This window comes from Rhinolophus hipposideros, assembly GCF_964194185.1.
Source record: "Rhinolophus hipposideros genome assembly, chromosome: 3".
Lineage (NCBI taxonomy): Eukaryota > Metazoa > Chordata > Mammalia > Chiroptera > Rhinolophidae > Rhinolophus > Rhinolophus hipposideros.
This window is the reverse complement of record NC_138049.1, coordinates 24221411-24248885: the sequence shown is the minus strand read 5'-3', so window position 1 is coordinate 24248885 and position 27475 is coordinate 24221411. Positions and strand designations below refer to the sequence as shown.

The following is a 27475-nucleotide window of genomic DNA, read 5'->3' as shown; positions in this document are numbered from 1 at the left end:
TGAGAAAGTATATCAAAGTGTTCATGATATCAAGGATTCAAGTCCTTGCCTCTGTGGATGGAAATAATGGAAGTTTTTTGTTTTGTTGTTTTCAAATTTCACTTTTGTTTTCTATAATCTCATTTTTTAAAATTATGTATGCATTTAGTTATTTTAATAATAATTTATTTTAAAATTAAATTTAAAAATTAATCTCTAGGAATAATTTCAGTTTATTTTACTAACTGGTGCCAAAAAGGGGAGGAGGGAATCTAAAAGCCAATCTTTTGAACCACGATACAAAATATTATGTTTTCTCTGAAAGGTAGGGCATCTCGAGCCCCTGACTCTACCAGCCACCGTGGTCATCCATGGCCACCTCATGATATGTGCAAGCTACTTGGCATTCCTCCCTCTGCTGTTCTTTCTTCTGATTTTTGTTGGAAGTGGTTCTCTCTAATACAAATCAATAGGCAAAACTGGACAACGATTAATGCTTTTGATATTTTGGTTTCACTTCATTTGCAACCATGTGGTAGAATGTACGGGTATGGCGTGATGAGGGCAGGCAGATGTGCCTAGAGGGAAAGGCTGGTTTTGTTTGTTTTTGTTTCTTGATTTGTTTTTGGTGGATGGGTGGGGGGCGGGGAAGGAGCTAAGAATTAAAAGTTTATTGCCCTAATCATGCCAAAATACTATTATTCAAAATTACTTTTCTGCTTTTCTAAGAGGAATGAACTTCAATCACTTACATTATAAACAGTTCCCCTACTACCTTCTCTCCGCTCTAAATAAAGCCAATGGGTGGTAAGGGTCCTTTTATCCGTTCTCGTATTTTGCCAAAGAATAGACTTGTTTCATTGAAAATTATAAATAAATGAAGTTTGGTATAGCCGTAGTGATTTGAGTCAGTATACCATTTTATCTACAAAATGCAAAATCCATCATCGCAACCCCATTCACCAGGAGCCTTGAAGCATTTTGTTTACTCCAAATGACTTGTTAAAGAAGTACAGTTTTTGGTTTGCCTTTTTAGTCAGATTGGTCACATTTATTAAAGAAAAAAAAAGAGCTGAAAACTACCCTCCTTTATATGTTGATATAACTGATTTGATATAATCTGTTTGTTGTTTAACGGGTCACTGTAAGCAAGCTTGCCAGTGTATTTTGTGTACATTTTATCTGAGGTGAAAATGAAAATTCTAAAGAGAAAATATTTTAAAAGATATCGTATTTATGTTGCTTGTGTTGTAGAATAAAGATTCAAATGCATTTTAAAAATCTGATATGTGGAGCAATTTTCTTTACTGAATAAATATGCCAAAATAATTTATGTAAATATTCTGCCTAAAGAACTAGGTTCCTTTCCATGGCATTTCATAACTATGAATGAAGAGCCTCCCCCCCCCTTCTAAATTCTATAACACAGAGATATTCTCTGCTGACAGGTTAGTACATGCCTAGAAAATACATTTGAAGAAATATATATATGCACACGATTGTTTCCTTTTTTTTAAAAAAAGGCTTATTTTACAATATTGATTTTTTTCTTCATAAGAATGGATATCAAATGCATATTATCAGTAGATACTGATGTAATTTATTCATTTAAAAAACTAAGTGTTACCTTTTGTTCTTAAATAGCTAAACCTCTCAATCAATAGGAATATTATTATTAAAAGATAACACAGCCACTTTTAACTTCATGATCTTATTGGACTGCAGTTTTAAAACAAAAACCTATTAATAATAGTATAAGCCTGGGAATCACCAGGCCCAAATCATGGAAAGTTGCTGTTTGGCTACTAGAAGGATAAAAAGACATACAAAACACCGTAGAGATGGAATCAGTGTGTATGACCTTAAATCATGACTGTATTCTATCACATCCTCTGGTAATCTCACAATGGTATTACTAATACTTGGTCACTTGCATTTTATAGCCAAACTAAAACAAAAATGGACACTAACATACTTTGCACAAGGACATCACACACTTCGGTGACCAACCACATTCATGGATGGAGACAGTTTGGCAGAGTAGAGAAGGCGTGGGGCCGTAGCCAGAAAAGCAGAGTTCACATCCCAAGCTTTGCCCCTTCTTGGGAGTGGGAAAAATCAGACAACCCTTGAGTACAGAGCTCAAGGTTTCTGCTTTATAAACTGAATTTAAACCCTTAAAAGGTTGTTTCAAGATAACACTAGAGCCCCAATCTTGCAATGCTTTGTAAATGTTAGTGCCTAATAAGTACAAACTACTATGTGCTGGAGGATAACCCATTTCATAAATGGCCCAACTATTTTGCAAGATGATTTATACTTGAGATCTAATATGTACGTATTCTTGACATATCCACGAATACACTACAACACAGCAAGCTTAACATTATGTGTCAATGTTATATAAGCAGATCGGCACCTCAGATGCAGATCTCTTTAATCAAAACATTTTGGAAATAAAATAAATAAATAAATAAATAAAATAAAAATAAAAATAAAACATTTTGGAAATAAATTCTAGGTCAATAGCCAATTCTTCCATTATTAATATCCAGCAATTAATACATTATGTGCCTAAATCTATATGTATTTCTTTAAATAAGAGACTTGATACACTTCAACTATTTGGCTTGTGATCAAAATTTGTGTTATAATTCAGCTTTGATAAATATTTCATACCACTCATTAGAAAATTTACTTTCACATCCTGCTTCAAGATAGGTTCAGTAAGCAAGTGAAAATAAAATTGAAGCATAATGCAATACTGTGGCTTTCACATATTGACCAACATTCCTATTATTTCAAGCCTTTGAAAGGGCACTCTATGAGTGCCTTTTATCTCTTCCTTGTTTCTTTTTTATTTATAGATTCCTAGTTACAACATCTAGTCATTGGTGCCTTGTGTCTGCCCTGTTGACTTAATCTGGTTGTACAACATGTTTTGTTGCCAGAGAAACTATCCAGTTTAATGATCTCAGCCAAACTCAGATGGCAACAGCATAATTAGATCCCAGCAAAGTTTATAAGCCGTTCCCAAATGACAGGGGGGAAAAATGATGATTTCAACATGCAGGGATCAAATTTATAACAGTTTAGAGCTGAGAATTCAAATATTGAACTTCAGATGACTTTGATACAGTTTCCTAGTCTTCCCTATATCAACACAGGCATACCTCGTCTTATTGCACCCCACTTCACCGTGCTTCACAGATGTTGCATTTTTTTTTAACAAATTGAAGGCAAGACCTTCCATCAACAAATAGATTACAGCTTGCTTTACTACGATAGTACTCACTTTATTTCCGTGGTCTGGTACCAAATCCTCGATATCTATGAAGTATGGCTGTATATTAATTAATTGCTATATTGAGCTATTGTTGTAACCATAGTGATATTCAGCAATGAGGCATGTAGCACTTTTTCTAGGATGAGTTCGCGAACTTAATTGTCCCACCTCGTATATTGTAGTTTCAAAAGTTGAGTATTTTGATGACTACATTGGTTTCCTTTGTAATAAATGTATTTTAACATATTCATTTAAAGTTATTTAAAATAATTTAAATTATTCTGAAAAGGAATTCATACACCTCCCCAGACTACAAAGAGTCCATGGTATAATAACCAGTTAAAGAAATTCTGTCCTAGCATCATTATATGGAAGGATAGCTAGAAATGCAGGGTAAACTCATCAAATTACATTTAGAACAGGTACATTTTCTTTCTTGTGTCACCTTATATTCTATTGTGATCACCTCAGAATCAGGAGCAACACAGTGTGTTTGTGAACATATTACTTTCTCTGAGTCTCATTCCCTCATCGGCCATGTGACAGGGCTGGGGAAGTAATAGCCTATGTCCCTTAAAACATAAACAATTGAGTTTCCCTGACTAGAATTCTGATAGCAAGGCAGCTCCTATGAATTCTCACAAAGGCTCCTGCTTTGGAGGCATTCAAAGGAGGGACAGTGCACAGATTTTTGTCCTACTAAGAAAGAAGTATCTTCCTGTTATATAGTAAAGCTTACTAAAAATATATGTATTCATGAATTTCATACAGTTTTAAGATTCCAGTTGGTTTGGGTTTCTAAAGCACTATAAGAAAAAATAGAATGTCCTAAAATTCCATGCATTCCCATTTTTAAAAATGGAAAAATTCAATGTTTTTATATCAGGATGGTCCTTTAAATTAAAAAGGAGTATTCTCATGTAAAATTTTAAACTTGCTCTAAAATAGGAATATTTCAAAAATAAAAAATAAATAAAGTAACAATGTTTAAAGATAAAATGGCTGAAGTATAAATCAAAAGTATAAATCAAAAGAATTAATTTTAAATTCTTATCCAGATTCAGCTGTTAATGAATGTACCAACCCTTCAGATATCTGGAACCCATTTGATTTCTAATTACTAAGCAATTTAGAATATCTATTCTAAAATACTCAATAACTAACACTGGTAATGACTTTATTAAGGAAATCTGATAGATAAATGGTCAAACCCACTTATTATTACAACTTCGCACAATTAGCCAACAGACTATGAAATAAATCTAGGGGAATTTTACCCACAATGGGACGACCAAGGTTAATTATTTAATCATTTATTTATTCATTATTTTTGTTTTTAAAATGAATTTATATACCACTGAAGTAAGCATTTTCTTAAGAAAGCTGAGACTGATAGAACTTTCCAAAGGCACAGAAGTTTCGGCTCCTCCATGTTCAAACCGTCATAGAAAATATTTCCTGTCTGAATGGAGAATCAGAGTGTAGGAGCCTAAACAAGCACCGTGTCCACTACCTCACTCTCAGTTCTCAGAACTGTGCTAGACAATTTACTCACAATATGTCCTCTTGCTCTCACCAGCACTCTGCAAGATAAGTTTCTCAGATCACATTTTGTTTTTACAGCTGGAAGAAGTAAACACTCCAAAAAGTGAACAAGGAAATAAGTTGCTGAAGGTCACGTGGCTAGCTAGCAATTGGCAGAGCCAGAATTCACACCCACATGAGTCTGACCATAAAGCCATGCGCTCTCCCCTATAACGTCATACCTTGCCCGATGCGGCATCTCCCACCTCAAGTAGTTGACATCACCCACAAACTTAAATTCAAACCTTTTTAAAATCTGTATTCTCAAAACAATTGTGTTACATTACTCCTCACAGTAGGACACAGTCTGATGTTATGACCATGGAAAAGCCAGAATAAATCCATCTGCTATAGGAATAAGCAGCACGAAATTCAACTGACGGTTGTATCCAACCTGACAGTCTAGCATTTGCCAAAGGATAACTGGAGAGAGCTGATATTCAAGACAAACTTAAAGGTCATTTTAAATATCCACAATTTTTGGAATTTCTAATTTTATTCTTGCATTAGGTTACGCTGTTGAGAAGCAGTGTATTCAGAGTAAATTATCTCAGCTTCCTTTAAAAATGCCTCCACGAAATTAAGATTTAATGTTATGCCCTCAGCTTTTAAAGAGGGTCGATATGAGAAATTGCCAAATTTGTCTTCTATAAATCCATATTGATGGTAGGTGCCTATGACATCACTCATTTGTTTTTTATATATAAGAAACCACAAGGCCAGTTTTTCCAGAATTCAAAGCCAGGGTCTTTGATAACAATTATTTGATCTTGTATTGATATTGACTTTTTTTCAAGTGAGTCCTTATTTGTTTTTGTTTTTGCCTTAGCTTCCAGGAAACTCAGTGCTAAATTCAGGCTCACATCAAGACGGTTGAGGAGTAAGGGAAGAGCAAACCACAGGCGCCAGGCTATTCACTGTATTTCTTAAGTTGTTTTATTTACTCATCACAACAATTCGACAAGGCCATTGGGGAGCGGGACCAGAGACCCTGCAGGCCGCCCCACATGACACACGGCATAGTCAGCAGGATACGGTGCTGGCCAAAGCTTCCCGAAGGGCAGTGGAGCAGTTTGTGCATATGAACACTCAGTCTCAGGAAGACCAGGAGGAGCAGCTGCCTGAGAGCTGGACCCCCGTGGAGGGGTGGGAAGACGTGGATGGTTCCACAACCAGCAGAGGCCAGAGAAAGCGAAGGTTGTGCCCCTGTGGGCTGGGAAGTGCTTGCTGCAGCTGCCCGGATGCAGGACTTGTAGTCCGAGGAGGAAACGCTGCTGAGTCCTCCGTGGGAGATGAGGGTGAAGTCAAGGTCGTCCCTCACCCCCAGGACAGCCCTGGTGAATGACTATGGACTATGGGGACTTGCCTCTATCCCTGATTTAATGGACGCTTGACTGTTTGGGAACATACCACCATGTAGTGGGACTGGCGGATGTTTGCTTTTGTGTCTTGACTGGCCGCCATCGAGAATATGTAAGCACCTTGACTGTGAGCCGCTGTTGTTCTAGCACGGTACCATGAGAGGCCCAGAGAGAGAGTGGCAGTGCCCTGAGAGCCCTGGCTGTGTCCAGGAAGTCTGGCTGTGCCCAGAGAAAGAGTGGCAGTGCCCTGAGAGCCCTGGCTGTGTCCAGGAAGTCTGGCTGTGCCCAGAGAAAGAGTGGCAGTGCCCTGAGAGCCCTGGCTGTGTCCAGGAAGTCTGGCTGTGCCCAGAGAAAGAATGGCAGTGCCCTGAGAGCCCTGGCTGTGCCCTGGGAAACAGGTAGTACCCTAAGAAGCCCAGGAAGTCTGGCTGTGCCCAGAAGTACTGGTGGTGCCCTGAGAAACCCTGGTTGTGCTCAGAGAGCCTGGCTGTGTCCAGGATATTGCATTCACTTCCAGGCTCCTCGCACAGGGCCCCTTGCGGAAGACACTTGTCGCGTAGATTGTGAGGCGAGACCCTATAGGGGTGGAGTGTGGGGACAAAGCCCCAAAAAGCAGTTTCCAGGCTCTCAGCCTCACATAGAAAGGTGCTGGCTCGGGTAGTAAATGGCCATCAACTGTAATCAGATGGCCATCAGCTGTGGCTAGTTGGCCGTCAGCTGTAACCCGTAAGCCATTGGCCACTAATATAACTGCTGTGGCTACACTAGCAGAAAGAATGGGGGCGAGCAAGAGTGGATTGCAGAGAGGCGGATGCCGCCGGTGAGAATATAGTGATATGACTCCCCTACCTATGGCTCCATGGGTGTTCCTTTTTGGCCTTACCATGTCCTGCGTTCTTATGTAGGGAGCGGGAGAAGAGACCCGGCCTGAAACCCTGCGCGACACATTGCGCAGCGAGCAGGGTCCCCTGCGTGACACAGTTTCAATCCATGTCATCTACAGTAAAGAAGTGTGGTAAGTTTCCTAAAGCTGCCTGGCTAGGAAACAGTCAGCAGTCAAGCCCAGGTGGATTCAATGTTCAACTCTTACAACCGTGTGGAGAGAACTGTTTCACCCTCATTCCCTGATAACACCCATCCCCCTGCCCTTTAGGTTTGCATTGTTTTTATTTATGAACAACCTTAAAGCCTTTTATGTAAGTGGATAATATATCAATCACATGTAGATAAATTATTTCCTCAAGAAATATGTGACCTAGCTAACTCTCAGATGTAACTAGCATATGTACCTACAGAGTTTCTTAACAGTACAAGGAGCACACCAGACACCCCACATTTCAGGTCCCATTCATTGGCATAACCTACAGAATCTAAAGCAGCTGTGCTTCAATCCTCCATAGGTCTGTCAGCACTCTTGAAAATAGGGAAAGTCTATGGGGTTTCCAGTCTCTCTTTAGAACACATTCTTGTCTAAGGAGTTGAGACCACCCACAAGAAAATTGTGACCCACAAGCTCTCAGAGTTAAAGTCCTGTTAAACTTCCCACTTCTTTAATAACAGAAATAGCATTTCCCATCATCATAGTAGCTAACACTGAGCACTTATTAAGTAAAAAGCATTTTACATTGTGTAATGCAGGGTCTCTGGTCCTGCTCCCCACACAAGAACGCAGGATATGGTAAGGTCAAAAAGGAACAGCAACAGAGCCATAGATAGGGGAGTCATACTACTATATTTTTGATGGCAACTCATCGAAACACAAAAGCAGACATCCGCCAGTACCCCAACGAGGGGTCTTCTTGCACCCCCATCTCACTGGCGGCCAGGCGAGACACAGGAAGTAGGATCAACGGGATCCACAATCCACAATCTGCTTGCTAACTGCACTTGCTAGCCACAATCTGCCATTTGCTTCTCTGCCAACCAACCAACCCCGAGCGTAGCCACAGCAGTTATATTAATGGCTAACGGCTAACTGGTTACAGCCGATGGCCACCCAGCAGCGTATGGCCACCTGACTACAGCTGATAGCCATCTACTACCGGAGCCAGCACCTTTCCACATGAGGCCAAGAGCTTGGAAACTGCTCTCTAGGACTGTCCCCACACATGGATTATTTTATGTAATCCTCAGGATAGTTCTGAGCTAGGCATTATCCCTTTTTTAGGGATGGAGAATGTGAGGCTTAAAGAAATTACCTAACTCACCCAAAGTCATTTTTGTATAAATTGTGAAAGTAGAATCAAAACCCCAGTCTGGCCCCAGAGCCTATGCCTTTGTTATGTTATGAAGAATAATATATCTTTGTGTGAACATGTATTTTCATCTCCTTTGGGTAAATACTTAGAATTGACATTGCTGGATCTTAAGGTAAATGTAGGTTTTACTTAAAAAAAAAAAAAAAAAGTGCAACTTTTTCCCAAAGTGGCAATACTGTTTTGCATGTCCACCAGTTGAAATGACAGTTCTAGTTGCTCCATATCCCTGCCAACATCTGTATTGTCAGGGAGATTAAAGTCTTTTTAATCTCCTCCATTCTAGGGAGATCTGTGGCGACATCTCAGGGTAGTTTTGATTTCCATTACCCTAACAACTAATGACGCTGAGGATACTCTCATGTGCTTCTTTTCCACTTTTATATCTTCTTTGGTGAAATCTGTTCATATCCTTTACTCATTTTTAAATCAGGTTATTTGTCTTATTATTGTGTAGTAAGAGCTCCTACAATTCTTTATCAGATACGGGTGTTGTAAATCACAGCCTGTGCCCTGTCCTTTCACTTTCTTAACAGTAAAGTTTGAAAAGCGAAAGTTTTGATTTTAATGATGCTAGCCTCATAGAATGAATTGTGAAGGGCTTCTTCCTTCTGGAAGAAGGGTTTTGTGAATTGGTTTTGTTTTTTGGAAGGGTTTTGTGAATTGGTTTTGTTTATTCCTTAAATGTTTAGTAGAATTCACCAATGAGTATATCTGGGACCGGAATTTTCTTTTGAAAAATGTTTTAAACTATGCATTTAATTTCTTTAATAGATATGGGATAGTCAGGTCATCTATTTCTTTTTCTTTTTTATTTTTTTTTTTATTAATTAATTTATTTATTAGTTTCAGGTGTACAAAACAAGGTAATACTTAGACGTTCATCATTTATATCCCTCATACTGTGAACCCCCCTCCCCCCATCCACTATCCCTCCGACCTCACACTGAACCATCACATTATATATATAAAATTATAGTTGGCATTCATTAATGTTTAGCTTCTGATGTGCAATGCCATGATCAGGTATCCACAGTATCCCTGAGGTGGTCTCCCAAATAGGACGCATGTCCATCGGATACCCAACAAAATCTTTACAACATTATAGAATACCTTCCCCAAATTAATTTTCAAAAGAAAAACCCTGAGGCCATCTTGTGGTTACCAGCTGCTTCCAAATCCCTTCACCTTTCCCCTTATCCCCAACCCCCTCCCACACACCCATCTAACCACTCTCGGTTTTTTCTCTGTGTCCCCAAAACTGACTCTGATTAGTTCATTCACATAATCTTTTCTTTAGATACCATATATAAGTGAGATCATATGGTACTTGTCTTTCTCTTTCTGACTTATTTCACTTAACATAATGTTCTCTAGATCCATCCATGTTGCTGCAAATGATAAGATTTCTTTCTTCTTTATGGCTGCGTAATACCCCATTGTATAAATGTACCACAGCTTCTTAATCCAGTCATCTACCGATGGGCATTTTGGTTGTTTCCATATCTTGGCTATTGTGTAAAGTGCTGCAATAAACATAGGAGTGCATACAGATTTTTGAATTGGAGTTTTGGATTTCTCTGGGTAGATGCCTAGGAGTGGAATTACTGGATCATAGGGTAGTTCCATTTTCAGATTCCTGAGATACCTCCATACTGTTTTCCATAGTGGCTGCACTAATCTGCAGTCCCACCAACAGTGCACTAGCGTTCCCTTTTCTCCACATTCGCGCCAGCATTTGTTGTTTGTTGATTTATTGATAATAGCCATTTTGACTGGAGTGAGGTGGTATCTCATTGTGGTTTTTATTTGCATTTCTCTGATGGTTAGTGAGGTTGAGCATTTCTTCATATGTCTTCTTGCCTTCTGTATGTCCTTCTTAGAGAAATGTCTCCCCAAGTCCTCTGCCCATTTTTTAATTGGGTTGTTTGTTTTTTTGGAGTTGAGTTGAGTAAGTTTTTTATAGATTTGTGATATTAATCCCTTATCAGATATATCATTGGCAAATATCTTTTCCCATACAGTAGGATCCCTTTTTGTTTTATTGATGGTTTCCTTTGCTGTGAAAAAACTTTTTAGTTTGATGTAATCCCACATGTTTATTTTTTCTCTTACTTCGCTCGCGCGAGGGGATATATCAGTGAAAATCTTACTCCGGGTAATGTCCATGAAGTTTCTTCCTATATTTTCTTCTAGATATTTTATGGTTTCAGATCTTACATTTAAGTCTTTAAGCCATTTTGAATTTGTTTTTGTATATGGTGTAAGGAGGTGGTCCAGCTTCATTTTCTTGCATGTGTCCGTCCAGGTTTCCCAACACCACTTATTGAACAGACTATCTTTACCCCATCGTACATTCTTGCTTCCATTGTCGTAGATTAGATGGGCATATAGGCATGGATTTACGTCTGGACTCTCTATTCTGTTCCATTTATCTATGTATCTATTTTTATGCCAGTACCATGTTGTTTTGATTACTGTAGCCTTGTAGTATAGTTTGAAATCAGGTATCGTTATACCTCCCACTTTGTTCTTATTTCTCAAGATTGCTGAGGCTATCCGGGGTCTTTTATGGTCCCATATAAATTTTAGGATTATATGTTCTATTTCTGTGAAAAACGTCGTTGGTAGTTTGATAGGAATTGCGTTGAATATGTATATTGCCTTAGGCAGTATGGACATTTTAATTATATTAATTCTTCCTATCCATGAACATGGAATGTGTTTCCATCTATTTATGTCTTCTTTCATTTCTTTCTTCAGTGTTGTATAATTTTCTGAGTACAGATCCTTTACATCTTTGGTTAGATTTATTCCCAGATATTTTATAGTCTTTGGAGCAATTGTAAATGGAATTGTTTTTTTAATTTCTCCTTCTGCTATTTTATCATTGGTATATACAAATGCAACTGATTTCCGAATATTAATTTTATATCCTGCTACTTTACTAAATTCATCTATCAGTTCTAATAGTTTCTTGGTGGAGTCTTTAGGGTTCTCTATATATAGTATCATATCATCTGCATATAATGATAATTTTACTTCCTCCTTACCAATTTGGATGCCTTTTATTTCTTTCTCTTGTCTGATTGCTGTGGCTAGAACTTCCAGCACTATGTTGAATAGAAGTGGAGAAAGTGGGCAACCTTGTCTTGTTCCTGATCTTAGGGGGAATGGTTTTAGCTTTTCCCCATTGAGTATGATGTTAGCTGTGGGTTTGTCATATATGGCCTTTATTATGTTAAGATATGATCCCTCTATTCCCACTTTCTTAAGGGTTTTTATCATAAAAGGTTGTTGTATTTTATCAAATGCTTTTTCTGCATCTATTGATATGATCATGTGATTTTTATTTTTCATTTTGTTAATGTGGTGTATCACATTAATTGATTTGCGGATGTTGAACCACCCCTGCATACCAGGGATGAATCCCACTTGATCATGGTGTATGATCTTTTTAATGTATTGCTGAATTCTGTTTGCTAATAATTTGTTGAGAATTTTTGCATCTATGTTCATTAGAGATATCGGCCTGTAGTTTTCTTTCTTTGTGGTGTCTTTGTCTGCTTTTGGGATCAGGGTGATAGTGGCTTCGTAAAAAGTGTTTGGGAGTCTTCCTTCCTTCTGGATTTTTTGGAAGAGCTTGAGGAGAATAGGTGATAATTCTTTTTTGAACGTTTTGAAAAATTCACCTGTAAAGCCATCTGGTCCAGGGCTTTTGTTTGTTGGGAGATTATTGATTACTGATTCAATTTCCCTGGTGGTAATCAGACTGTTCAGGCTTTCTGTTTCTTCTTGAGTTAGCTTTGGAAGGTTGTGCGCCTCTAGAAAATTGTCCATTTCTTCAAGGTTGTCAAATTTGTTGGCATATAGTTGCTCATAGTAATTTCTTACAATTTTTTGTATTTCTGTGGTGTCTGTTGTCACTTCTTCTCTTTCATTTCTGATTTTATTAATTTGGGTCCTCTCTCTCCTTTTTTTAATGAGTCTGGCTAAAGGTTTGTCAATTTTGTTTATCTTCTCTAAGAACCAACTCTTGGATTCATTGATCTTTTGTATTGTTTTTCTGGTTTCTATTTCATTTATTTCTGCTCTGATCCTTATTATCTCCTTCCTTGTGCTCCCTTTGGGTTTATTTTGCTGTTCTTTTTCCAGATCCCTTAAGTGTGAAGATAAACTGTCAATTAGTGATGTTTCTTGTTTCTTTAGGTAGGCCTGCAGTGCTGTGAACTTCCCTCTTAGGACTGCTTTCGCAGCATCCCATAGATTTTGGGTCGTCGTGTTCTCATTCTCATTTGTCTCAAGATATCTTTTGATTTCTTCTTTGATCTGCTGCTTGACCCATTCATTATTTAGCAACATGTTATTCAGCCTCCATGAATTGGTGTATCTTCCTGGTTTTTTTCCCCTGTAGTTCATTTCTAATTTCATAGCACTGTGGTCAGAGAAGACAATTGGTATGATTTCAATTTTCTTAAATTTATCGAGGCTTGTCTTGTGTCCTAACATATGATCTATTTTAGAAAATGTTCCATGAGCACTTGAGAAGAACGTGTATTCTGCAGCATTGGGGTGAAATGCTCTGAAAATATCAATTAAGTCCAACTGCTCCAAAGTATCATTTAAGGCTGTTGTTTCCATATTGATTTTCTGTCTGGAGGACCTGTCCCTTGTTGTCAGAGGTGTGTTGAAGTCCCCTACTATGATAGTGTTGCTGTTGATCTCTGTCTTTATGTCCATCAGTACCTGTTTTATATATTTAGGTGCTCCTATGTTAGGTGCATAGATGTTTACTAGGGTTATGTCCTCTTGTCGGATTGATCCCTTTATTATTATATAGTGCCCATCTTTGTCTTTTAATATTTTTTTCATTTTAAAGTCTATTTTGTCAGATATAAGTATTGCAACTCCAGCTTTTTTTTTGCTTCCATTTGCATGAAATATGTTACTCCAACCCTTCACTTTCAGCCTGTGTGTGTCTTTTGATCTGAAATGAGTCTCTTGTATACAGCATATACAAGGGTCTTGTTTCCTTATCCACTCAGCCACCCTATGTCTCTTGATTGGAGCGTTTAATCCATTTACATTTAAAGTGATTATTGATAGGTACATAGTTATTGCCATTTTTAGATTTGTAGTAAATTGTTTTCATCTTTCTTCTATTTACAGAAGTCCTTTTAGTATTTCTTGCAATGCTGGCTTGGTTGTCATAAATTCTTTCAGTTTGTTCTTTTCTGGGAAGCTCTTTATCTCTCCATCAACTTTAAATGATAGCCTTGCTGGATAAAGCAATCTAGGTTGTAGGCCTTTGTGTTCCATCACTTTGAGTATCTCCTGCCACTCCCTCCTTGCCTTCAATGTTTCTGTAGAAAAGTCATTTGATAGTCTTATGGGAGTTCCCTTGTATGTAACCTTCTGCCTTTCTCTTGCTGCTTTCAAGATTCTCTCTTTGTCTTTAAGCTTTGCCATTTTAACTATAATGTGTCTTGGTGTGGGCCTGTTTGGGTTTATCCTGGTTGGAACTCTCTGCACTTCCTGGGCTTGTATGTTGGTTTCCTTCATCAGGTTAGGGAAGTTTTCTGACATTATTACCTCAAATATGTTCTCAATCCCTTGCTTCTTCTCTTCGCCTTCTGGTATTCCTATGATGCGCATGTTGTTGCACTTGATGTTATCCCAGAGGTCTCTTAACCCATCTTCATTGTTTTTTATTCTTTTTTCTTTCTGTTGTTCAGTTTGAGTGATCTCTGCTAACTTGTCTTCTAAGTCGCTGATTCGATCCTCTGCTTCATCTAACCTGCTGGTCATTCCTTCAAGTGAGTTCTTAATTTCGGTAATTGTGTTTTTTAGTTCTAGCTGGTTGTTCGTTAAGATTTCTACATCCTTTTTTAGCTCTAACTGGTTGTTCTTTATGATTTCTATATCCTTCTTTATGTCTTCTCTAAGCTCCTTAAACATTCTTATCACCAGTGTTCTGAACTCTGTCTCTGACATGTTGGTTACCTCTGCTTCATTTGGTTCCAGTTGTGGAGGTTTCTTCTGTTCTTTTATTTGGGACATGTTTCTTTGTCTCCCCATTCTGACTGACTCTCTGTGTTTGCTTTGATGTATTAGGAAGATCCCCTAGAGCTCTTAGTTCTTGCTGGGTTATCTTATGTAGTATGTGTCTTTTATATTTGACTTGGACTACTTCGTTCTTCTCTGCATGTGCTCCACAGGAGGCTCGTGTGTTTAGTATATCGTCCTGTTCAAGAAGAACTTTGATTGCTTTTTGCTTGTGAGTAGGTGGGCTTAACTCCTAGGCCGTCTAGTTGTGAAACTTGGCTCTGCTCACCACAGGGTGTTCTGCTGGGTGAGGGTTGGCCACTTAAATGAGGTTTGGCCTCTATGGGCTCTTGTGCCTTCAGAGAATTCCCTCTGGGTGTGTGACTTGTAGGTCAAACTCGGTAGTACTCTGGTTTGGTCCAGAGTTGGCTTCTGGAAAATGTTGAATCTTGTGCCTCTTAAGCTGGGCCCTGGTAGGGCAGTTTCAGCACAAATCAAGTTACCAAGTACAACAACAACAACAACAAAGAAAACAAATCAAGTACATTCACAAATAAAATACAACCGACAATCCCCCCTCAACATAGGCAAAGATATCAAAGCAATAATGACAGAACAAAGCAAATCACTACAAGCAGAAAAAAAAAAAAAAAAAAAAGGAAGTACCAAGCAAAGCAAAACAGAAAGCAGAACCAGTCTTGGCTTAAGCCCACCAGGTAATCTCCAGGTTGTCCTCTGCTGTGCCAAAGAGTTCCCTGCCTATTGCGCAGGCAGCGCTGGTCACCTGGTGCCCAGAGTGAATTTGGGAATGTAGATTTAAATGCGAGGGGCTGAGGGGTCTGGATGACAGTTTTCAGAGAGACCATGCAGTTTCTGTCCTTTCCTGCACAAATGCACGCTGAGAGTAGCTCCACCAGCCCTGTGGTCAGTATTCCTGAGTCTTAGGGCCCTCCTTCCATGGGTGACTTGTAGGTCAAACCCGGTAGTACTCTGGTTTGGTCCAGAGTTGGCTTCTGGATATGTTGAATCTTGTGCCTCTTAATCTGGGCCCTGGTAGGGCAGTTTCAGCACAAATAAAGTTACCAAGTACAACAACAACAACAACAACAACAAGGAAAACAAATCAAGTACATTCACATGTAAAATACAACCGACAATCCCCACTCAACATAGGCAAAGATATCAAAGAAATAAAGACAGAACAAAGCAAATCACAACAAGCAAGGAAAAGAAAAAAAAAGAAGAGAAAGAAAGAAAAAAAAGAAAAAGAAAAGAAAGGATAAAAGAGAAGAACAAAGCAAAACAACACAAAACAAAACAAAAACAAAAGCAAAAAAACAAAAAAGCAAAACAAAACAAACAAACAAACAAAAAAAAAAAAAAATCACCAAGCAAAGCAAAACAGAAAGCAGCACCAGTCTTGGCCTAAGCCCACCAGGTAATCTCCGGGTTGTCCTCCGCTGTGCCAAAGAGTTCCCTGCCTAGTGCACAGGCAGCGCTAGTCACCTGGTGCCCAGAGTGAATTTGGGAGTGTAGATTTAAATGCGAGGGGCTGAGGGATCTGGATGACAGTTTTCAGAGAGACCATGCAGTTTCTGTTCTTTCCTGCACAAATGCACACTGAGAGTAGCTCCACCAGCCCTGTGCCCAGTACTCCTGAGTCTTAGGGCCCTCCTTCCATGGGTGACTTGTAGGTCAAACCCGGTAGTACTCTGGTTTGGTCCAGAGTTGGCTTCTGGATATGTTGAATCTTGTGCCTCTTAAGCTGGGCCCTGGTAGGGCAGTTTCAGCACAAATAAAGTTAGCAAGTACAACAACAACAACAACAAAGAAAACAAATCAAGTACATTCACAAATAAAATACAACCGACAATCCCCACTCTACATAGGCAAAGATATCAAAGAAATAAAGACAGAACAAAGCAAATCACAACAAGCAGAAAAAAGAAAAAAAAAAGAAGAGAAAGAAAGAAAAAAAAATAAAATAAAATAAAAAAATAAAAAAATAAAAAATAAAAAATAAAAAATAAAAAATAAAAATAAAGACCACCAAGCAAAGCAAAACAGAAAGCAGCACCAGTCTTGGCTTAAGCCCACCAGGTGATCTCCAGGTTGTCCTCCGCTGTGCCAAAGAGTTCCCTGCCTAGTGCGCAGGCATCGCTAGTCACCTGGTGCCCAGAGTGAATTTGGGAGTGTAGATTTAAATGCGAGGGGCTGAGGGGTCTGGATGACAGTTTTCAGAGAGACCATGCAGTTTCTGTCCTTTCCTGCACAAATGCACGCTGAGAGTAGCTCCAACAGCCCTGTGCCCAGTACTCCTGAGTCTTAGGGCCCTCCTTCCAAGGATGAGTGGGAGGGGGCGGGCGGGAGATCTCTAAGCTGCTGAAAGCCGGGAGCTGCGACTGCCGCTTACTGCTGAACTCAGGGATTGCTTCCGCGGTTGCCCTTGCCCCGCCGCAGGCCAGCCAGAAAGGGTGGGGCCTGGGGATGGAGGGGTCTCCTCCCTCCCAGGCCAGCCACTCACACTCCTCCCGCAGGCCTGAAAAGGTGGTGGCTGGGGGTGTGGGAGTCTCCTCTCTCCTCGTCCAGCGAAAATCCCCTCCTCCCAGCCTCTTCCGATGGTCAGAGCCAGCTGCCAATCTTCCCAGCGCCTGAGCGCAGACGCCCCTCTGTAATCTGACACTGTTTCTCAGTTAGGGGTAGTTTAAGTCTCTGGAAGGGCGGGGGGAGGATTCGAAAAGCGCGGTGAGGGGCCCAGGTGTGGCGTCTCAGTTCTTTGTCTGCCCTAGGGCCCACGAGCTGCCCGCCCCCGCGGGAGCGATCAACTGTGGGACGCAGGGAAAGAGCTCACCTCCTGGACCCTACGCTCTCCGCCACACCCTGGGCTCCCGTGGGACTCTAGAGCCCCGGGTGCTGCCCTCCACTTTTTCTGTGAGCACGCTCCTCCCCCCCCCCCCCCCCCCCCCCCGCTCGCCCACCTAGTGCACCTCAAAGCAAACCTTCCACGAGCCTCCGTCCGACCTGGGAGCCGCGCAGCAACGCTGCACGGCCTGTGCTCCGCTTCCAGGAGTCTGCGCTCCGTAGTCCCGGCGCCGCCAGCCTCGGCTCCGCGTGGGTGGGGGTGGGGGGGCGCGCTTCCACTTCGCTGTCCCGCCTCCTCCCCTGCTTGTAATCCGCGCACACCTTCAGGCAAATTCCTCCACGAGTCTCCCCGCTGTTCTGCGTGTTCTATATCTCCCTGTGTCTTTAGAGCTGCAGTTTACCGCCGCAGCCGCCGCCGCCGGCTTGATTCCACCGCGCGACCGCTCGTTTCCTCTCCGCTCCCTTCTTTCTTCCCCTGCTCGCCCAATTTGCGCAGCTTCAAGTAATCCTTACACGAGTCTCTTAGGAGTCTCTTAGCTGTTCTGCGTGATGAGCGAAGAGTTGTTTGATGGGTTATATGTCCCGTTTGTAATAAAATCCGGAGGAGAACTCAGAAAATGTGCCCCGCTGCCGCCATTCCTATCTCTTTTTCTTTTTTATATAACAGCTTTATTGAGCTGTAACTAACATACCATATTATTCACCCATTTAAAGTGTAAAATTCAATGAAATATATAGATTCAAAAAATGGTACAACTATCACCACCGTAAATTTTAGAACATTTTCATCGCCTAAAAAGAAACCCTATACCCTTTAGCTATCATTCCCCTCCCCCTTCCCTAAGCAACCACGAATCTACATTCTGTCTCTCTAGAATAGCTTAGTTTGGACATTTCATGTAAATGGAATATGTGGCCTTTTATAACTGATTTCTTTTACTTAGTATAATGTTTTTCAAGATTCATCTATATTATAGCATGTATCAGTACTTCATTTCTTCTTATGGCTGAATAATATTTCACCATAAGGATATACCACTTTTTATCATTCATCAGTTGATGGACATTTGGGTTTTTTCCTACTACCTTTTGGTTATTATAAATAATACTGCTATATAGTTTGTATACAAGTTTTTATTTATCTTTCATTGATACCTAGAAACATAATTGCTAGATCACATGGTATATCTATTTCTTCCTGAGTGAACTTTGATAGGAATTATTAATTTTATTTAAGTTGTCAAATTTATTGGCCTGAAGTTTTCATAATATTTTCTTATTATTTTTAAAATATCTGTAGTAACACTCCTGTCATTCCTGAAATCAGCAATTTTTGCCTTCTCTCTTTGTTTCTTGATCAGTCTTGTCAAAAGTTAATTGCTCTTATTGACTCTTTTCAAATAACCAGCGTTTAATTTAATTTCCCCTGTTTTCCCATTTTCTATTCCTTTGATTTCTGCTACTATCTTTATTATTTTTCTCCCCAATGTTTGCTTTGTGTTTAATTTATTCCTTTTTCAAGTTTCTTAAGGGGGCATTCAGTTCAAAATATTTTAAATATTTCCTTGTGATTTCTTCTTTAATCCTTGTTATTGAAAAGTGTATTGTTTAATTTTCAAATATTGGGAAATTTTTCCGGATATTTTCCTATTGGTTTCCAATTTAAATTCCAGGGACCATGATTTCAATCCTTTTTTTAATTTATTAAGAATTTTCATGGCCCTTAATATGGTATGCTTTGCTCAGTGTCCCATGTACATCTGAAAAGAATTAATATTCTACTGTTTTGCATGGAAAGTTCTATAACTATTAATTATGTCAACTACACTGAGAGGGAATGTTAAAATCTTCAATTATACTTGTGCTTTTGTCTATTTCTTCTTTTAATTTCTTCTGTTTTTGTTTCACATATTGAAGTGCTATTTGTTAGGCATATATATTCAGGATTGTTATGTCTCCTTAAAAAATTGACCCATTTATTATTATGAAATGTCTTTTTAAGTCCCTGTTCATATTCCTTCGACTGACATCAATTCATCTAATATTATATTAATGATTTGGTTAATGATTACATGGTACACTTTTTCTATTTTCCATTTAACCTATTTGGATCTTTATATTTAAAGTTGATTTTTTTTTTTTTTGGAGAAAGCTTATCACTGGGTCCAATCAATTGGACAAAAACAGAAGCCTGTGAAAGAGTTTCTCACAGAAGACACTGATAAATAACGACCAGTTAGATGGGAGGAGGACAGAGTCAGCATAGTACAAAATCAAGGAAGTGAGCACTTCAAGAAGAGAGTATTCAGTAAGACCATCAAGTAGGATGAAGACTGGAAATAGTCTACAGGCAATTAGAAGGTTGCAATGATTTTTTATCAGATTAATTTCGGGGTTAGGTAAGGACAGAAGCCACACTTCAGAGAGAAAAACAACTGGGAGGAGGGAAAGCAGGAGCAATGACCATTTTTTAAGTTGTGGAGGTAAAAAGGGCAAGAAAGAACTCACAAGGAACAAGGGCCAAGGGAAAGGGTTGAAGTTCTTGTTCTGTTTATTTCAAAATGGAGGTAATCTAATGCTTATGGACTGAGCGGAAATCATTTGAAAAAGAGAAGCTAGATACTCACTGTCAATGAGGATACTGTATCCTGTGGTATGAGAGAAGAGGACAGGATGAAGTGGGCGTGTGTGTGCGCCCGCACGTGTGTGTTTGCATGATAGGTTGGACGGGACCCGGACAAATAGAACTTGCTTTGGACAAAAAGGACAGTTTTTCCACAGCACAATCCACCGCCCCTTCACCCCACCAATGTAGGTGAGAAAAGTTGAGGAAAGTTCAAAAAGGTTAGGATAGAACAGAGTTCTTACTTAATAGTTGTTTCAGAAATTTAAAAAATGAGCCTAACAGAAAAGAAGATGGATTGGCAAAGGATTTAAAGAGAGGGGTGACTGTTTAGGAGGAGTGAGAAAAGAGTTGATTGTGTAGTCATTTCAGAAGACAGTTTTCATATCTCACTGGGTGTGGACGCTCTCTTTAACTGTTCCAGCTACTCTTTGCACATACAGCTAACCAAATGCCTGACACTGACCTCTAATTGTTCATTTGCTTGTCTGTCCCACACATAATTGCAAGCATTTATGGGCAGGGGCTGTTTTATATGTACACATCATAATGCCTAGAACTTCATAGATACCCAATAGAAATGCTTGCTCAATAAATGACAAAAATATTGCCAAAGAGCAAAGGGTCTATATCACTTGCTTGGTGGTTATTTCAGAATTTGAGGTCATGAACTTAGACTTCACAACCTAAGAATCCTCCAAACTCCATATTCTATAATTCAGTGAGTGAGGGATAAAGAGGTCCAAATTGCAATACAATCGTAACTGCCTATTATGTTATAACAAATGACAACATATCTCTTTGCAGGGAAAACTACCAGCAGAAACCTTAAAAATATTTATAACGCTTAAGCAAAATATCTGAAGACAAGAAATTGAAATGCAAGATTTAGTAAAATTTTAAGTTATCCTGTTTTGTTGTTTAAGGAATGAGGCTTAAAATGGGAATGCTGATTAAAGATGGCATTTCACATCCAATGTACCCAAATTAAATCACCAGTATCCCAACTGTATGTCAAAGAAGAGGACTGTTAAATAATGCACATTTCAATTCAAAGGCTTTCATGTGGATAAATTGGGCCATGAACTTACTATTAATGCTTTGTCCCTTTGTGTTTCAACAGCAATACCCAGCCTACAAGTATCTTTGTAACTCACCTAGCCTAAATACACAGGAAAACTTCACAGCATATACCCCTAAACCAAGAGCAATATCTATATCTTTTATTGTTAATAACATCAATCTTACTTCTCTCTTCCCCAAACAAAACAAGACTTTACTTATGTATTTTAACAAATATCTGCACCAAGATAATAAGTTCTTAGAAAAGTGTTTAGTGCTGAGACATATCACATAGAGGAACATTTTCACCAGGGAAGAAATGGATATTCCACTTATGGAACTTTCCAGGGTTAGAAAGCACTCTGGTTTTATGACGTAAAGGATTTTTCCCTGGCTCCAACACAGGCTCATCATGAAACACTGCACCAGTCACATAGCTTCAGTTTTCTCGCCCATAAAATGAAAGGATTGAACTAGAACAGCATTGCTCAAGGAATGTTCGTTGGTAAACTAGATCTTAAAATTAGTCCTCAAAAAAAAAAAAAAGAAAGAAAGAAAGAAAGAAACTCAAGATCAAATAAGATTTAAGAAATGCTCTAATTTGGTAGCAACGCACAGCAGGATATTTAAGAATTTGACAAGCAGGATGAGGTGAAGCTGAAACCAGAGCAGAGAGCAGTTAAGATGAGTTGCCTCTGTCATTGTGGAATTGAAAGATTGAGCCTGCGGCTTCTAACGGGGAGGGGGGGGGCAGCTGAATCTGCAACTCACACACTTAACCCTGAATTCCCAAGTGTGTCTAGAGTGATCCCAGGTTGGTGGTGGCCCCATAGTACTGATTGCAAATCATCTCCAGGGAAAACATCTTCAATTTTGATCTCAGGATTCCCAAAGATCAGATTCAACTAAATTTGAATTCCCAATTTTAATAGTTACCAAACATAGTGGGGGGAAAATCAATACTCACTCTCCTGAGAGAAATTAAGTAAAATAAACCGACTTTGACTCTAAAGAATTCAGATAGTTAAATGATCAGATAAAGAAATGAAGTTAAATAAAATATTTAAAGAAATGAATAATAGAATCCAAAAAATAAAGGATTCCAGGAATAAGAGACTAAAAATTACCAACCATTTTTGAGGGGAAAAACCCTAAAACTCGAAAAATATCAATGTCAACACTTAAAAATCAAGAATGGATGTGTTTCACAGCTGATAAGACTCAGCAGAGGAAAGAATTACTAATCAGTCGATAAATGCAGAATGCAGCTCAGAGTCAAAGAGATGCAGCTCAGAGTCATGGATAGAGGAATTGAATAGGCATTTTTCCAAAGAAGACATACCAATGGCCAACAGGTAATGAAAGGTGCTTTAATGTACAAGGTCAGACAATGAAGTTCACAAACTCATTCTAGAAAAAGAGCTACATACCTCATTGCTGAATATCACTATGGTCACCTTTGAAGTACTCCCCTTTGGGAAGCTATGCACTGATGCCAGTGCCTAGTCTATGCTGCAAAGCAATTTTGGAACTCTTTTTCTGGAATGGCTATCAGAGCTGTCGTCATATTACCCTTGATGTCCTGAATGTCATCAAAATGTCTCCCTTTCAGTATTTCCTTTATTTTTGGGTAAAGAAAGAAGTCATTGGGGGCCAGATCAGGTGAGTAGAGAGGGTGTTCCATTGCAGTGATTTATTTACTGGCTAAAAACTCCCTCACAGACAGTGCTGTGTGAGCTGGTGCATTGTCATGATGCAAAAGCCATGAATTGTTAGCAAAAAGTTCAGGTCATTTAACTTTTTCACTCAGCCTTTTCAGCACTTCCAAATAGTCAACTTGGTTAACTGCTTGTCCAGTTGGTACAAATTCTTAATGAATAATCCCTCTAACATTAAAAAAGGTTAGCAACATTGTTGCAACAAATCCACAAATTTAATTGTCAGACCTCATATAATATGGTGACTGTAGTAGATAACACTATTATATCATTGAAATACTATGCTAAGAGAGTAAAACTTAAATGTTCTCACACACAAAAAGATAAATATGTGAGGGAATAGATGTGTTAACTAACTAGATAAGAGAGATCCTTTCATAATATTTACATATATCAAATGATCACACTGTACACTTTAAATATCTTAAAATTTTGTCAATTATACCTCAATAAAACTAAAAATAATGAAATGGAAAATGAAAAGAGAAGTTAAGAGACATGAAGGACAGAATAAAAAGGTCTACAATATATTTAATAACCATTTCAAAATAAACGTAATGTAAGATAGGCACTAAAATAATAACTCCAAATTTTCCAAAAGCTAATGAAAGACATGAACCCATAGATGCATGAAACACAACTGATAAGATTTAAATAAAGTGATACCTTTACCTTTAATTTCATAATATTATTAAAGATCAAATACAAAGAGAAAATCTTTAAAGGCAGACAGATAAAAGAGAAAGACAGTTACAAGAATATGACAATTGCAGATATAATTAATTTCTCCACAATAGTTGAAACAGCAGTATATCTTTAATGCTGATTAAAATATCTGTCAACCTAGAAATATTTACTCAGAAAAAGCTCTCTTTGAACAATGAGTGGAATAAAACTATTTTTTTTTTTTAGAGTGATTTCATTCTTTCATGAAAGGGAAATGGAAAATGATTACTGAAAAAAGGTCTGAAGAATAGTAAGCCAAGAAATATGTAAATATATAGATAATTCTTACAAAGAATTATCTAATACACCAACGGTATCAGTTTGGGATTTAGAAAAGAACAAAACTAAATGATCTATCAAGCCACAAAAAGACATGGAGAAGCTATAAATACATATTGCTAAGTGAGAGAAGGCAATCTGAAAAGGCTACCTACCGTATGATTCTAACTACAGTTGACCTTTTAACAATGTGAGGGTAAAGGGTACCAACACCTGTGCAGTTGAAAAGCCACGAATGACTTTTGACTGCCCCAAATCTTCAAGTTGTCCCTCCGTATCCATGGGAGATTGGTTGCAGCACCACCACAGACACCAAATTCTGAGGATGCTCAAGACCCCCTCTATAAAATGGTGTTGATCAATGCATACATTTGGCCCCCCTAAGGATGCTTAGAGCCCAACATCCTTGTGCTCTCCATTGTGGATAAAAAACAGTACAGATATTTATTGGGGAAAAAAATCAGTGTATAAGTGGACCCAGGCAGTTCAAACCCGTGTTGTTCAAGGGTCAACTGTATATGATATTCGAGAAAAGGCAAAACTATGGAGACAAAAAAAGATCACTGGTTGCCAGGGGTTTGCGGGGAGGAGGGGGAGAGATGAATAGGTAAAGTATAGGGGATTTTTAGGGACGTGAAAACATGATTCTGCACAATACTATAATGGTGGCCTACAAGTCATTACACATTTGTCAAAACCTAAACGCATGACACAGAGTGAACCCTAATGTTCAATTGTGGACTATAATTAATAATATATTAATATTGGTTCATCAACTGTAACAAATATACCATACTAACAAAAGATGTTAAAAACAGAAAATTTGGGGTGGGATAAAGGGGTATATGGGAACTCTGTTACTCAATTTTCTCAATTTTTTCTATAAACCTAAAATTATTTTTTAAAAGATAAACTCTATTACTTAAAATAAAATAACTTAAATATCAGATCATTTAAGTTCGAGGGCTATGGCTCAGGTGACCAAAGGTCTTTGTATTCTTTGAAAAAAAGATTAATATCTAATACACATATACAGAACCTGACAACCAACAATTACAGAACAGACATGCTTTTCAAGCACACACGGAATGCTTAAAAAGTAACCAACCATTCTCCATTGTTCCCCTAGCAGCGGGTCAGAGAGCAGACCCACCAGCAATGCAGGCCCAGTGACCATCAGCCACCCGCAGCCCCCAGCCCCAGTCGGCATCACCACAACCATGAGCAGCCAGGTGGACACCCAGCATCCGCCTGCCCCGCCCTCAGTGTCACCAACACCAAGCCCGGCACCTCAGGCCTCAGCAAAGGGAGCAGCAACCTGTGGCCTCTCAATGGCGGCACCAGCCGATGGTGACAAGAAGGTCATGGCAACAAAATTTTGGGGAACAGCAAAATGGTTCGATGCAAGAAACGGATATGGAATGATAAAATTCATCAACAAGAATGACACCAAGGAATATGTATTTTGTACACCAGACTTCCATAAAGAATAATAACCCCAAGAAGTACCTTCCAATGTCGGAGATGGAGAGACTGTGGAGTTTGATGTTGTTGAAGGAGAAAAGGGTGCGGAGGCAGCAAATGTCACAGGCACTGGTGGAGTTCCAGTGCCAGGTAGTAAATGTGCAGCAGACTGGAACCATTACAGATGCCACGCACATTGCAGGGGGCCTCCACGCAATTACCAGCACAACTACCAGAATAGTGAAGGTAGGGAAAAGAATGAGGGATCATAGAATGCTCCTGAAGGCCAGGCCCAACAGCACCAACCCTACCGCAGGCCACGGTTCCCATCTTACTACATGCAGAGACCCCATGGACATGGACCACAGTATTTCAACCCTCCTGTGCAGGGAGAAGTGATGGAGGGCGCTGATAACCACAGTGTAGGAGAACAAGGTAGACCAGACAAGTGAGACAGAATTTGTATTTAAGAGGCTATAGACCACGATTCTGTAGGGGCCCTTCTGTCCAAAGACAGCCTAGAGAGGACGGCAATGAGGAAGATAAGGAAAATCAGGGAGATGAGACTCAAGGTCAGCAGCCACCTCAACTCAGGTACCCATGCAGACACCCAGAAAGCCATAACCCACAAGATGGCAAAGAGACAAAAGCAGCTGATCCACCAGCTGAGAATTCTTCCACTCTGGAGGCTGAGCAGTCAATACCGGCTTATCATCACTACCATCATCTAGTTTAGTTGTCCAACAAGAAGAAATGAATATGAAATTCCAGAAATAAAAAATGAACAAGAATTTGGAGCTGAAGACCTTAAGCACTTGCTTTTTTCCGGTTTACCAGATAACTAGAACTATCTGCATTATCTATACAGTATGGAGTTATTATTTTTACCTAAAGATGTGTCTTTTTGCTAATGACAAACAAGTTTGTTTAAGCCTGTTTTTTCTCACACCTTTAAACGTTTTTAAATTGTTTCATATCTAGTCAAGTTGAGATTTTTAAGAACTTCATTTTTAATCTGTAATAAAATTTTACAACTTGACTTTTTTTAAAAAAGTCAACAAATTGCAAGCACCTCTTAATAATGTTCTTAAATAATTTTTGGTCTTTAGAAAAGATTAATAGAACTGACAAATCTATAGTCTTGTTCAACAAAGAAAAAAATAGAAAGCACAAAAAATTAAATCAGGGATGGAAAAAAAACAAAACCATAGATACAGGTGAGAATTAAAGAAAAGTAATGTATGTCCAAGATGCCAATAAATTTAAATACATAATACTGACCATTTTATAGAAAACTAAAATATTTTGGAAATGTGAAACATTATCAGCCTACTAAGAGTCAGAGCTATACAAAATGTGTAACCAGAGAAGTATTGCTCCCTGTCATCCCTATTTCCACATTCCCATATCTCCATCTACAGAGATATTCCCTATTACTGTATACAACAGTGTAGTAGCCATCTGTTAATGCATCATAGTTTATCCAATCATTCTGTTATAAATGGGCATTTATGTTGTTTCAAACTCTAGAATTTCTCATAAAATCCAAAAAGAAAATTAGTTTTCAGTTGTTATTCAAAAGCTAATTACCCAGATTCTGAATCATTTGTATCCTTTGTTATTTCTTTAAGCTTTTATTTTTTTTCCCTCTTGGTTAAAACCTCAAAAGAGAGAGCAGGATCAGGAAGAGAAATGTGGGCCCTGTATCAGCTCTCTTAAGAAGTTGTTACCTTATTAGCACTCCAGGGGAAATAATGGGCTGGCACTACAGAGATAACAGGTTAAGTGTCATTTATGTCTATGTCTGATATTAAAGAGATTCTGATGAAACACCACTACTTTGACTATTTCCCCGTGTTTATATTTTGATTGTGAAGGGAGTACCTCAATGCATTATTTGTGCTTTTATTTTGATTATGAAGGACAGATAGATTAAAACTAATTGTGACAGAATACAATAAAAGAGAAAAGGAGGGTAAATTCCTTGAGATCAGGAATTTTCTTTTGATTTTGGCTTAAGTCTGTGTAGAAAACAAAGGTTTATTTAGAATTAATAGGACAACATTTTAGACACATACGTGAGAAAATATTGCCAAAATGCCCCTATTATTTTTATATATACAAAAGTTCCTAAAATGAGACAGTAAATGGGATTTATTCCTATGGGTTATTTAACCACAAAAAGTAAATGAAGGGAAAAATAGATAAATAAATTCTTAGACAATCCAAAA

At 38.7% G+C, this 27475-nt stretch overlaps 1 pseudogene across 1 annotated transcript; it reads left to right on the top strand.

Moving 5' to 3' along the window:
- Window positions 1-5039: 5039 nt before the first annotated feature.
- LOC308494150 (Y-box-binding protein 1-like) lies at window positions 5040-25980 on the top strand (annotated as a pseudogene). Its single transcript has 3 exons — window positions 5040-5060; window positions 7116-7225; window positions 24910-25980. The product of its transcript is annotated as a Y-box-binding protein 1-like (transcript).
- The last annotated feature ends 1495 nt before the right edge of the window (window positions 25981-27475 follow it).